Here is an 11,806-nt window from a genome sequence, read left to right as displayed (position 1 = left end):
AAATAACTAAATTAAAAATCAGTTCCTTGAATTAATTAAATCAAAAAATTAGTTTTTGATATAAATAATTCAAGAACCGCTTTCTAAAATGACTTAAACAAAAAAACAGTTGCGACATAAATTAAAATAGAACTGGTTCTACAATAAAATGACTAAAAATAAATAATACATAATAACTCAGAAATCGGTTATAATTAAAAATAAAAATAAAAGAGTGAATAAATTCCAAAAATGTTGATACATCAATTAAAACATAAACGGTACCATAATAAAATGAGTAAAAATAAATAACAAACAATTACTCAAAAATTGATTCTTATTAAAAAGAAAAAAGGGTTAAGATGCAAAATGACCCTAAATTTGGTAACCAAGTTAGTAAATGTCCACTTTTAAAAAAAACTAAGAAAATGGCCAAATCTAATCAATTAGCTAATAAAAATTATAAAAATAAATTTATCACATATTTTTTTAAAAAAATATATATAATAACAAAATTAAGTTACATAATTTTTTTAGTATTGCATATTATTATATTGTAACAAAAATAATTAAATATATTAGATCATTTAAATATATACAGCAGTATTAGATATATCGTAGTACAGAAAATTAATATACCGTAGTAATAAAATTATATACCACAAAGAAATTATAACAATACTAAATTAATACTCAAAAAATATATATATCATGCTAACAAAATTATATATACCACCATTAAAATATGAATACATACCAAAAAATTTATATATAATAAAATAGAAACTAAATATCATATTAAATAAATAATATATTATAGACAACAAAAATCATATAACATACAATAAAACGTATATACCTACAATAAAAAATAAAACAAAATAATATAATATTATTTAAAAAAATTATATAGATCATATTAACAAAATTATATATCACCTTTATGTATACTAAAATAAAAACTAAACATGCATTATCTAAAATAAAATGATATACTATACAATAAAATTTATATACTATATAACATAAAATATATACCTTACAATAAAAATATATATAATAATAACAACAAATAAAAATAAAAATATATAGGATGCTAATAAAATTATATATCATGTCAACAAAAGTACAATAGAAAATAAAACTTAAATATTATTTAAAAAAATTATATACCGTATAACAAAAAATACATATACCATACACCAAAATAATAATAATAAAAATATAGATTACTAATATATATATATATATATATGTATGTATACTATACTAACCAAATTATATACCACAATTAAAATATATATACCATGACCATTGTATATAATAAAATAAAAACTAATTAAATATTATTTAAAATAAATAATCATACAATCAAAAAATATAAAAATAATAATTAAATATATGTAACATGACAATAAAATTATATACATACATTAAAATATTTTTATTATGCTAATAAAATTATATACCACTATTATACATATCATAATAAAAAATAAATATCATCTAAGAATAATAATATACCATACAACAAAATAGAAATATACCGTACAACAAAATCTATATACCAATAACCCAAAACAACTCATAAAAAATTAAAAAAATTGACATAACTTTAAAATAAAAAAGATTTTAACAAAACTAATATAGATATACCATAATGTTTAAATAATTTGCTTCTAGTTTAAAAAAAAATAATAAAAAAAAATAATTTTGAAATGAGGACATTTACTAACATAGTCTTACTATTTAGGGTCATTCGCTATATTTTTTTTTTGAAATGAGGACATAAACTAACATACTCCTATGATTTGGGGCCATTTACTATAATTTCCCAAAAAAAAAAAAGAGAGAGTCGGGTCCGATACTGAGAAAAATTAAATAGAATCGATTTCACTACAAAATGAGAAAAAACATGCAACCAACAATTACTCAAAAACCGATTATAATTTAAAAAAGAAGAAGAAGAAGAAGAAAAGAGTAAACTAACCAAAATAGTAAGCACGACTTGTCCTACTATTACCCAGTATCAATTCTAAAAATACGGTCAATTTCCTAATTCCTGCAGTAAGTTGACAATTACAAGAGGAATTCAAAAAGGTTGGCAGGCAATCACAAGGGACTCCAGATAGATGTTTCAATCTAAAGCTATACTCAAACAGTTCTTACGTAAAAGAAACCTCTAACCAAACATCGCAAATGAAACATTTGAAGAATGAATTTGACCCGAGCCAGAAGCTAGACTTTGTGTCTTGCATAGCAATGGATGTTCTAGCAAATTTCCTCTGAGCATATATGACTTGAGTTGAAGACGGAGAACAACAACCTAAAGAAAAAGATATCACATGAGACATCCTACAAAACTGATAAATAAAAAACCTAAGGAAAATGATATCATGATAAACAAGATCAATATAAAGAATTACAGATTAAAATACAAATAGAATGATCTGTATGAACTTTTGGTGTAGTATACTAAATCTTTATTCAAATTTTCAGAAACCGATTAATTACAACTTAAGAGAAATAAAAATAATAAATAATAGACATAATTTTCTACATGATTCATGCGTTAATTATCCTTAATCCACGAGTCCGTTGTATTGGCATTATAGGCAAGTGTTGAATATTACAAGTGTTTACAGTATGAACATGAACTCTCTATTCCTTTCGTTCCCCTTGAAGAAGAAGAAGCTTGTAGGAATTAAAGGTTCCGTAGGTTAAGAAATTGTTCTCTTTTTGTACATGATAAATAGGGGTATTTATAGGAGGTTTCTTAATCAACATGCCTTCAGGACCACCCTTACTGCAAGAGATCTTACCATCCGCTTGGTAGGTAGTCGCTTCATCGTGCGATGTGCAGAGATAATGACTCGTACCGTTCGAACATATAATACTTGTCACCCAAAGGTCTTTCCTTTTAAAATCACTCAATGGTTGTTGGGCAATAGGCAGGTACGACGATGCGCATGCATCGTACTATGGCCTGATGTAGGGGACAAAAACTGACATTGTACCAGAAAAAGTATCGCCATCAATTCAGTGGTCTGACAAGTACGAAAGATGACCTTCCACGATATTGCATGGGAGTAAAAATCCTTCCGAGTCTTTTCACTACTTACATGGACGTACACGAGAAGGGCCTTTCTGCGACTCTCTCCAGGTCTGGGAGGAGCACCTTTTCTTCTGCACGCTGGAGGGAGAGATAGCATGCACACTTGTGCCTCCACATGCCCTCTGCCTTGCGAAGGATGTACCTTTCGGAAAAGCCTTTTATAGAAGCTAGGGCAGAAGGCTCTAATCAGCTAAAGATTAACTAGACCTTCTTCATTGGATTCCACGTGTCATGTTTTTACAAAAATCCAGACAACATTTATTCCCAAGCTTTTGGGATGCTTCACGGTCTGGGAGCTTGTAGTGTCCCTTATTTTCTCATGACTGGTTCTTGGCACGTGGTGCGAGTTAAGGTCACTTTGTGTCACGTGAATTGTTGTAAACCAATGCATCACTAGTTGTATCGTTAGCACGGTAAATTGGCAGCACTCTAAATACAATTTCTGACAGTACGCGTGAACATGGTGATTTTCTTAGAAGAAGTTAAAATGATAGCAGAGTGATTGAGGTGACCCTTCACTTATCAAGAACTCTTCATGAGACATGCCATAATGGACGTTAAAAACGTTTAGACTGATACAATCTTTTCGACTTTTCGTTTGTTAGATTAATATATGCTATTTTGGCAAATGATCGGGATCGTTTGCTTTGCATAGAAGGGACTCCGATCAGCACGTATTAAATGCCCATAGCCTCCTCATCTTATTTCAAACTTCAAAATTTTCATCCTTTGCACCAGAGGTCTTCAATTTTGATTCAGCCTATTCTTCACTGAACAAAACTCCATCAGCCAGACCGATCCCGATTGTGCATTTTACCAGGCACACCAAAGTCGCGTTACCTCACACAATGTCGTTATCCACCAATCGTCACCACTCAATAAGTACCTTATTTCCCTTGTTAGTTGTATGCAACTTCATTTTCAAGGTAGGAATAGTATGTTTGAGCTTAGTCTAGTGTATCTTATATGTTTGATCGGTAATGTTGTTCATAGTAGCATATTGTTGATGTTGATCTATGCGCAAGTCTTTGCACTTTCTTTAAGCGTTGATCTTATCAGAACGGACTGAGCATGACTATTTTGCCCCTTCAAAGCATTTATGCATGCTAACACTATTGGATTATTATTTTACCAGGATCTAGATTTGCTACCATGTATGTTGTTTAACATCGTAAATATGAATTTCTAAAACAATAGAATTTAAACACATATAAAGTTTAAGAAACCTTACATTGGTTGCAGCGGAATTAAATGACTCCTTCCGCTCAAATCTCTAACCCTTGTATCCTTTCTGTTTTTGTAGAAGAGTATCACCAAGATCTGAGCCCGATTCTCCTTCACTTGAATTGGATTCTTCACAGTCTTACACACTATGATTGAGTACCAACTTGTTATGTGTAAGCATGTACTCTATCACTATAGGGTTTGAAAATTGAAGAGAGAGAGAGAGAGAGAGAGAGAGAGAGAGAGAGAGAGAGAGAGAGAGAGAGAGAGAGAGAGAGAGAGAGAGAGAGAGAGAGAGAGAGAGAGAGAGAGAGAGAGAGAGAGAGAGAGAGAGAGAGAGAGAGAATGCTCAAAATTTAACTGAAAGGCTTGAATGCATCATCTTTTTAATTTCAGACCATCACTATCTATTTATAGGAATCCAACTAGGTTTAGGTTTGAATTATTTGGCATTAAAAAATTGATAAAATAAATGGTAAAATAGACCCCAAGTGGCCGGCCATAGGATGTGGGCCCATCACTTGCAATTTTGCCATTTTTCAACTATTTATCTTATTTTTCTAAAAAATGCCATATTTTCTAATTCAACCACTTAAATGCCACTATTTATTTAATAATTAAAATTAATCATCAAATAAAATTACCATTGAACATTGTTGACTTCGTTTTTAGCCAACGACAATGAGTCTTTTTGATAAGGGATAAACGATATGTCGTAATGGATATATATAATAAAGCAATAATAAGACACAAGAATTCTATAGAGGTTCAGCCCCGAGCAGTTCGGTAATAGCCTAATCCTCATTATTTGTATTGACTTAAGAACAAGGAAGAAGATTCCTTTTCTTATAGCTCTTACAACAGTATCTCTGAATATATAATTCTTAGATAATAGTGTAGCCTTAGCTTAGCTGCGTATCGACTTATAATCTCTCGGTCCCTTGCCCAGTGAACATTCCTCACTATTTATAGGACTGGGAAACTTGAGGAGGAAGAGTTTCCTCTCTCGTTACAATGCGCATAAACAGAAAGATCGTGTGATCAATGCTGAATGCAAGGATCGTGGGATTGAGGCTGAGTACACTGATAGTGGGATCGTGTGTATGCCATATCCACGTAAGTTGATCCCTGAGTTGTAGGGATTGAGCTGATGACTCATGATGCAAAAGATAAATTCACTAAGTGTTGATTGCCCTGCACGGCTCTTTGAATATCTCATTCTGGATGTGCCAGCGAGGCGTCCTGCTCGGTCTATCGTTCCGAGCAGATGCTCCAAGTGGACTCCACATGTCACCATTCTCGTGATGCCACGTCAGAGTGCAAAATTTGGGATAACATTTGCCCTTCAAGTCTGTACGGGACCTCTGAGGTTGCGTGTAGACTTATTCTGAGCTAGCTCTGCCTTTGGATGGGGACACGTGTCGAGCATGACTGTTCGAGACTCGATGTGAAGCTGACTGGGCATCCCTTTGATTTTTGGCTAATTAATGCTCTGACAATTAATATTTTGAAATCTAATTTTCTCTCTCCACGGCTGATGGTTGCACTCGATTACTTTTGATTTCCCATATTCGCTTTTGAGGCGGGAAGCCGAGGCGTCTGAGGTTCCTTTTGATACAGTTACCCCTTTGCCTATAAATACCCATAGTACTGGCACATAACCCATTTTTTAACCCTTCGTTGTTAAGTAGACTCCAGAGCGAAAAGAGAGTTTTCTGGCTTCAAAGTTGCCAAAGTGCCTTCAGACGATTGCTGGTTTGCTCGAACTCAGACATTCGAATCTTTGAGTAAATTTCTGATTTCCTTTATGCTTTTCTTTGCATGTTTACACTTTGAATGCCACTATACTGTAGAAAGAATGCTTAAGAAACCCTAGGGTTAGAAACTTCTGCGACGCTTCTTTACCATGTCTTCACGTGGGCTTACAGCCGTAGAGCCTGTCTTTGAACCGCATTGTGTCTGTCTTCCATCTCGCTTATTCTAAGCTTCATGAACTTTTTTTCCCTAACTCAAGAAAAATTTCTGACTTCTTGAGTTTTGACTTTTCTTTAGACATAGTCGTTCTTTAATCTGTTGAGTACTCCTGGTCGGCATATTTGCTTGTTTCTCGTTTGATACTTCGTCCAACACTCATCTTGTGTGTTGTCTTTTGTAGATGAACCCAGGTGAGTCTTGGGAACTCGGGCATCAAATCGACCAGGATTTGCTTCAACTTCTGCACGAGGTTCATCCTCGTCTTCGTGATAGTCCTCCTTCTAGCGAAGGAAACTCTTCTGACCTTGTACCGAGCCATAGGATGATGGCTCGTACAAAGAAAACCACGTGTCTGGCCGACGTTTCTGTTCCTCAAGTGGCTCAGCTTGCCACTCTGCCCGACGCCGAATAGGATTCAGCCGTCCCGATGGAGGAGGATCATGAGGGGGACGCTGAGGTCCAGGAGGTTGAGGAGCTGGACAATGTGCATCCGGGCAGTCCTTCCGAGGCGGAGGGAGAGGAAGAGGTCGAACCACCTAACTTCGGGGAGTACAATGAGGCTGGGCAGCCAGTCGATGCTGACAGAGATGTCTGGTTGAGGGCGTGGACTACATCAGTGAGGAGCTTGCTGAGGCGGTTCCTCATAGGAGGCAGGGTGCCTTGGGCGCCAGGTGGGTAAGTCCTCCGTCCAAGATTTTGGAGGCATGCCTTCGAACTCTCGACTAGGACGGGTACTTGGGCGAGCTAGACTACTACATTCCTGCCCACGACAATCGTGCCACAAATCCTGATAAGGGAATGTGCGCCTGGTCGGGGGCTCACGGCCAGCAAGAGGCACTGATGTCCTTGCACAAGTACTTCAGGGATGTGGCAGACTTCTTTGGTCTCTGCCCGGCCCAAATTACTCCAAAGGGCATTAAGTATTTGTCTGCTCTCTTCGTCCTCTACGCTTCCCAAGGATGGATGCTCCTTCCCCCCACGAGGTCGCCTGGTTCTTCGACCTGAAGTCTACCCCCAAGCAAGGTAGGTTGGGGTACTTCTACTTCTCTCAGCCAGGCTTCAAGTGGTTGAGCGGCACGGATGACAAGGCCATCACCAAAATAGGGCGTTTTGTTGATGAGTACTTCATGGTGAAGGATCCGAGCATCACCCGGACTCAGTTTCAGCAGATTCCGACATATCACTGTCCTCCCCTCACTCTTGCTCTTAGGGATAGAGCTCAAAAACTTGCCCGATTGCCGGAGGAAGACAGGAATATCATCCCGTTGACCTCCGATGATAATCTGGTGAAGTATGGGCTTTACCCTGAGGACTTTTCTCCTAAATCCGTGGTGGGGAAGAAGAGGAAGTCTGGTGCTGGCCGGCATGAATGAGATCATAAGGAGGATGAGCTCATTCAACTTAAGCGTGAAGCTAGGTTGAAGGGAGGTGTCAAGGCCAAGTAGTATGCTCAGGAGACTTTGGATACTGAGGATGAGGCTGAGGCTGAGCAGGTGACCCCATTGAAGAGGAAGAAGAAACTCTTGGCCACGCCCAGGCCCATTGAACATGCAATTCGCATAAGAGAGCCCACTTCACCTGTTCAGCCGTCTCTCCCCTTTGCCGGGAAAGGGAAGGCTGTCATGTCTGAGACAAGATCAATGTCAGGTGATGATGGAATTCTGAATCTCTGTGCGGGGAGTCACCTTGCATTTTACTTCTCTTTTGAGCTTCTTGACTTTCATGACTTGTGTTTTCTGATGGCTGTTTTCTAGCCATTCTGTTTTTGTTCTGTGCAGACATATCTCGGTAGATGATTGATGCTCTGAGGAAGAGAATGGGCGGAAGCTCTAGCGCCTCTCCTCCGACCAAGAAGTCTAAGGGCGGTGAGGGGTCCTTAGAGAAGAGACCTTCTGGAGAGGTCATTGACCTTTCCGAGGAGCTGACTGCTACAAGCCCTTCTACCCCCAAGTTTGCCAAGTCCAAGGATTCTGGACCACCAACGGTTGGGTCTGAATTGGTCAGGAGTACTCTCGAGCGGGTGCACGCACCAACTCCACCTTTGCCTGTTCTTCCAGAGGCCAAAAAGGGCAAGGAGATGCTGGCCCACTATATGAACCGACTGGTTCCTGAGGTTAGTGAGCAACTCGCTGGTGCTGATAGTGACTCATCTCTGGATGTGTTGGTGGGCGGAGTCCTGAAGGAGTTCACCAGGGTAAGTCTTTTTTGATACTCCCCTTTAACTTTTCACACTTAGCTCCATATGCTGAATTTTTTTCTTTGTCCAGGCCGGTCTGAAGTTAGCCTACACTTACTCCCGGGCTAAGTCTGTTGCTTCCAAGAGTGCGGCTCTGTCGGACTTGGCCAAAAAGGAAGCTGAGGAAGCAAGGGCGGAAGCTGGAGTTGGGCGAAGCCAACAAGAAGCTGTTTGCTGCCGAGAAGAAGATCTCCGTGCTGATAAAGGATCTCGAAGCTGCTGATCTCTTTGAGGAGACCATTGAGATCTTATCTGTTGAAGTAAAAAGTCTTCAGGATGAGAGAACTTCTCTGCGGCAAGTTCTTCTTCGGATGAAGGAGGAGAAGGATGCCAAGGTGGGGGAGCTGACGAACGAGGTGGACAGGTTGAAGGAGAAGGTCAATGCCTTGGAGACAGCCGGCCTCGAGCTCTTCTTCGATGTCTGGAAGGCTAATCCCCGGGCCAACTTTGACTACTTGGGCGAGGCTAAGGACATGTACCTTGAGTACTGCGCGACCCTAGTTGCTTATGGTGGGAATGAGGCAGCTGCTTCAACCTCCGGCCAAGCTGCTTCAACCTCTGGTCAGGCTGCTGATGCTTCTCCTATTTAAACAACAAATCCTCCTACTCCAGTTGGCCCAGAAGAACCGAACCAAGAGCCTGGGACTCCACCTATTTAAAGACTTATCTTTTTATCTCCTTTATATATATATATATCATATTCGGCCTCAGGGCCTTTTTTAAGACATCATGACCGACCAAGCGGTCTTTAAAGTTGGAATTATTTTTCATTTTTTGGACAACGGGCTTACCGGGCAGCTTTTAATCCCGGTACTACGTGCTTTTGTCATCCTTAATGAATTTCATTCTATGTTTATAATTGTACAGCCCGCTTAGTTAATTTGGAAATTAGCAGTTGTTTTTGATTAATTATGAAATTATTTATAGCTATTTAAATAATTTATTACTGTTATTTATGGAATTCAGAAATGCATGGTTATGTTATGCAGTAGTTTTCATATTTTGCATTTCCGGTGCCCGGTATTTTGGAACTCGGCGTTTGGCTCAGTAGAAATCACAACTTAGCATGTTATTTGTTTGGGACGGGTTTTTAGACATTGGGAATGTCGGGAATGGCCGGGAATTTAGAATTTCCCAAAAATACCCCTTTAGTGATTTTTATGTGATTTTAGTATGGAGGGGCAAAATGGTCTTTTTGCCCCAATGACTTTTTGTCTTTTAGTGGATTGATTCTTTGAATTTAATTGTTTATTTTATTATATTATTGGCTGAAATGAAATATTAAGTGGCTTTTGATTCATTTATTCATTTCCTCATTTTTGTAAAATTACACTTAGAAGAAAAGTTAGAAATTTTCAACTCCCTCTCTCCCTTTTCCTCTCTCTCTCTCTCTCGGCTGTGCATGTGGGTGCATGGAGCTGGGTTTTGCTCTAATTTTTCAAGTGAGTTCTCATCCAAATCTAAGCATTTTCCAAGCTAGGTTAGCTTCTCTTGATTTCTTCTTTTAAATTATGAAAAAATGATGAAATATTGAGTGAAATGCATGCTTTTTGATGATGTTGCTGCTGCTGGTTCTTGTTGTTGTTTTTATGACTAAAATGTTGAATTAATTATGTTTAATTAAGTTGAATTGCATGCTTGAGTTTCTTGTTCTAGTTGGTTAGATTTTTATGTGAAAAAGTTATGATTTTTTGAAAGAAATGGTGTGATTTGTTGCTGTATGGTTGCTGGATGTTTTTAGTTGTTTGCAGAGGCTTAATTATGTTGGTTTAAGTAGATTCTAGCTAGTTTGAATGCATGATAGAGGGATTTGCTCAAGTTTGAGTTTAGAACTCAAAGCTTGAGCTTTAATGGCAAATTTTGTATCTGTGGTTTCTGGGTAGGTTTGATGCTTTGGTTATGTTCTTTGGGGTATCTAGAGCAGGTCTGGAAAGGTTGAATCAATTTGGGGTTGAATTGGTTGAGATATGAATTTTTGAAGTTCTGTCTGCGAGGAACCGGAATTCCGGTTGTGCATCCAGAATTCCGGATGGGCTTCGAAAATTCCCAGAACCGGAATTCCGGTTGGGCAACCGGTCTGCCGGTTGGGGAATTTTCTGAACCCGTGTTTTTCCTCGTTTTTATGTTTTAAGGGGTATTGCCATGCTTTTTATCGATAGGGAAACTTTTAGTTCCTAGTTTAAGTCCCCGGGAAGTGATTTAGCGTGTCACTTATAGCGTTGTGATTTTTATGGTTTAGGAGCCAGTAATCCGCCGCTCAGCTAAAGTTCCAGTCAGGTTGACCGGCACACCTGATTTCGGAATCCAGGTAAGATTAGTATAACAGTATGCATATGTAGATTACATGTTTAGCGTGCATGTAGGAAGCCTGTTAGATTACATTAGTTATGTATATTGGCTTCGAACCATCCAACCCTGTCACGTCGATACAGGCTGGAGTATGACCAGCAACCGGAGTATGACCGGTTCGACCGATCAGGCTGACATTTGGTTGGTGGTTCTGTGCTATTGACCTATCCCGTCGGTACAGGCTGGAGTATGACCAGCAGCCGGAGTATGACCGGTTCGACCGATCAGGAGGATACTTGTCAATAGTACCGTCCCTGTGAACGTTCAAAACTTAGTACCATGTTGGACATGGCAGTAGTGGCTCAGTACCGTGTTGGACACGGCAGTAGCGGGACTCAGTATCGTGTTGGACACGGCAGTTAGAATTATGTATGAGTATTATTATGCTTTTCTTACTGAGTCTGTCGACTCACAGTTTACGTTTATGTGTAGGTAAAGGCAAGGCTAAAGCTGATGGGCCGTGAGCGAGCTTGTGAAGATTGTACATGTCGGGGCGGTTAGGCCTGGAGCGTACGATCATCGGGACAGCGAGGCTGATTTTTGTAACTGGTCGTTAGACGACCTTTATTTTGTGTATCAGTTAAACAGTTAAATCTTTTGTAAATAATTTTATAATCGGGATCCCGAGTCTTTTGTAATATTGTTTTATAAGTTTAATTAAAAAGCAAAATTTTAATTAATCACGTTTTTCCATAAACCTCGTTGATTAGCAACGAGCTGCACAGTACGTTTAAAAATCACATAATACGCCTATGGTAGTTAGGGTGTTACAATTTGGTATCAGAGTCGCCAGGTTGTCTTCCGAAGATCGTCACGACATGTACAATCATCATCAGCAGTTAGCTCGGTTCACGGTTCAGTAAGCCTTTATTGCTTTAGTAGTTTATTTTATTCAGTTATAAAAAAAAAAGAAAAGAAAAGCCGGTTAG

Source organism: Cannabis sativa, chromosome 3 (genome assembly GCF_029168945.1).
Source record: "Cannabis sativa cultivar Pink pepper isolate KNU-18-1 chromosome 3, ASM2916894v1, whole genome shotgun sequence".
Taxonomy (NCBI): Eukaryota; Viridiplantae; Streptophyta; class Magnoliopsida; order Rosales; family Cannabaceae; genus Cannabis; species Cannabis sativa.
Note: the sequence above shows the minus strand (reverse complement) of the source record.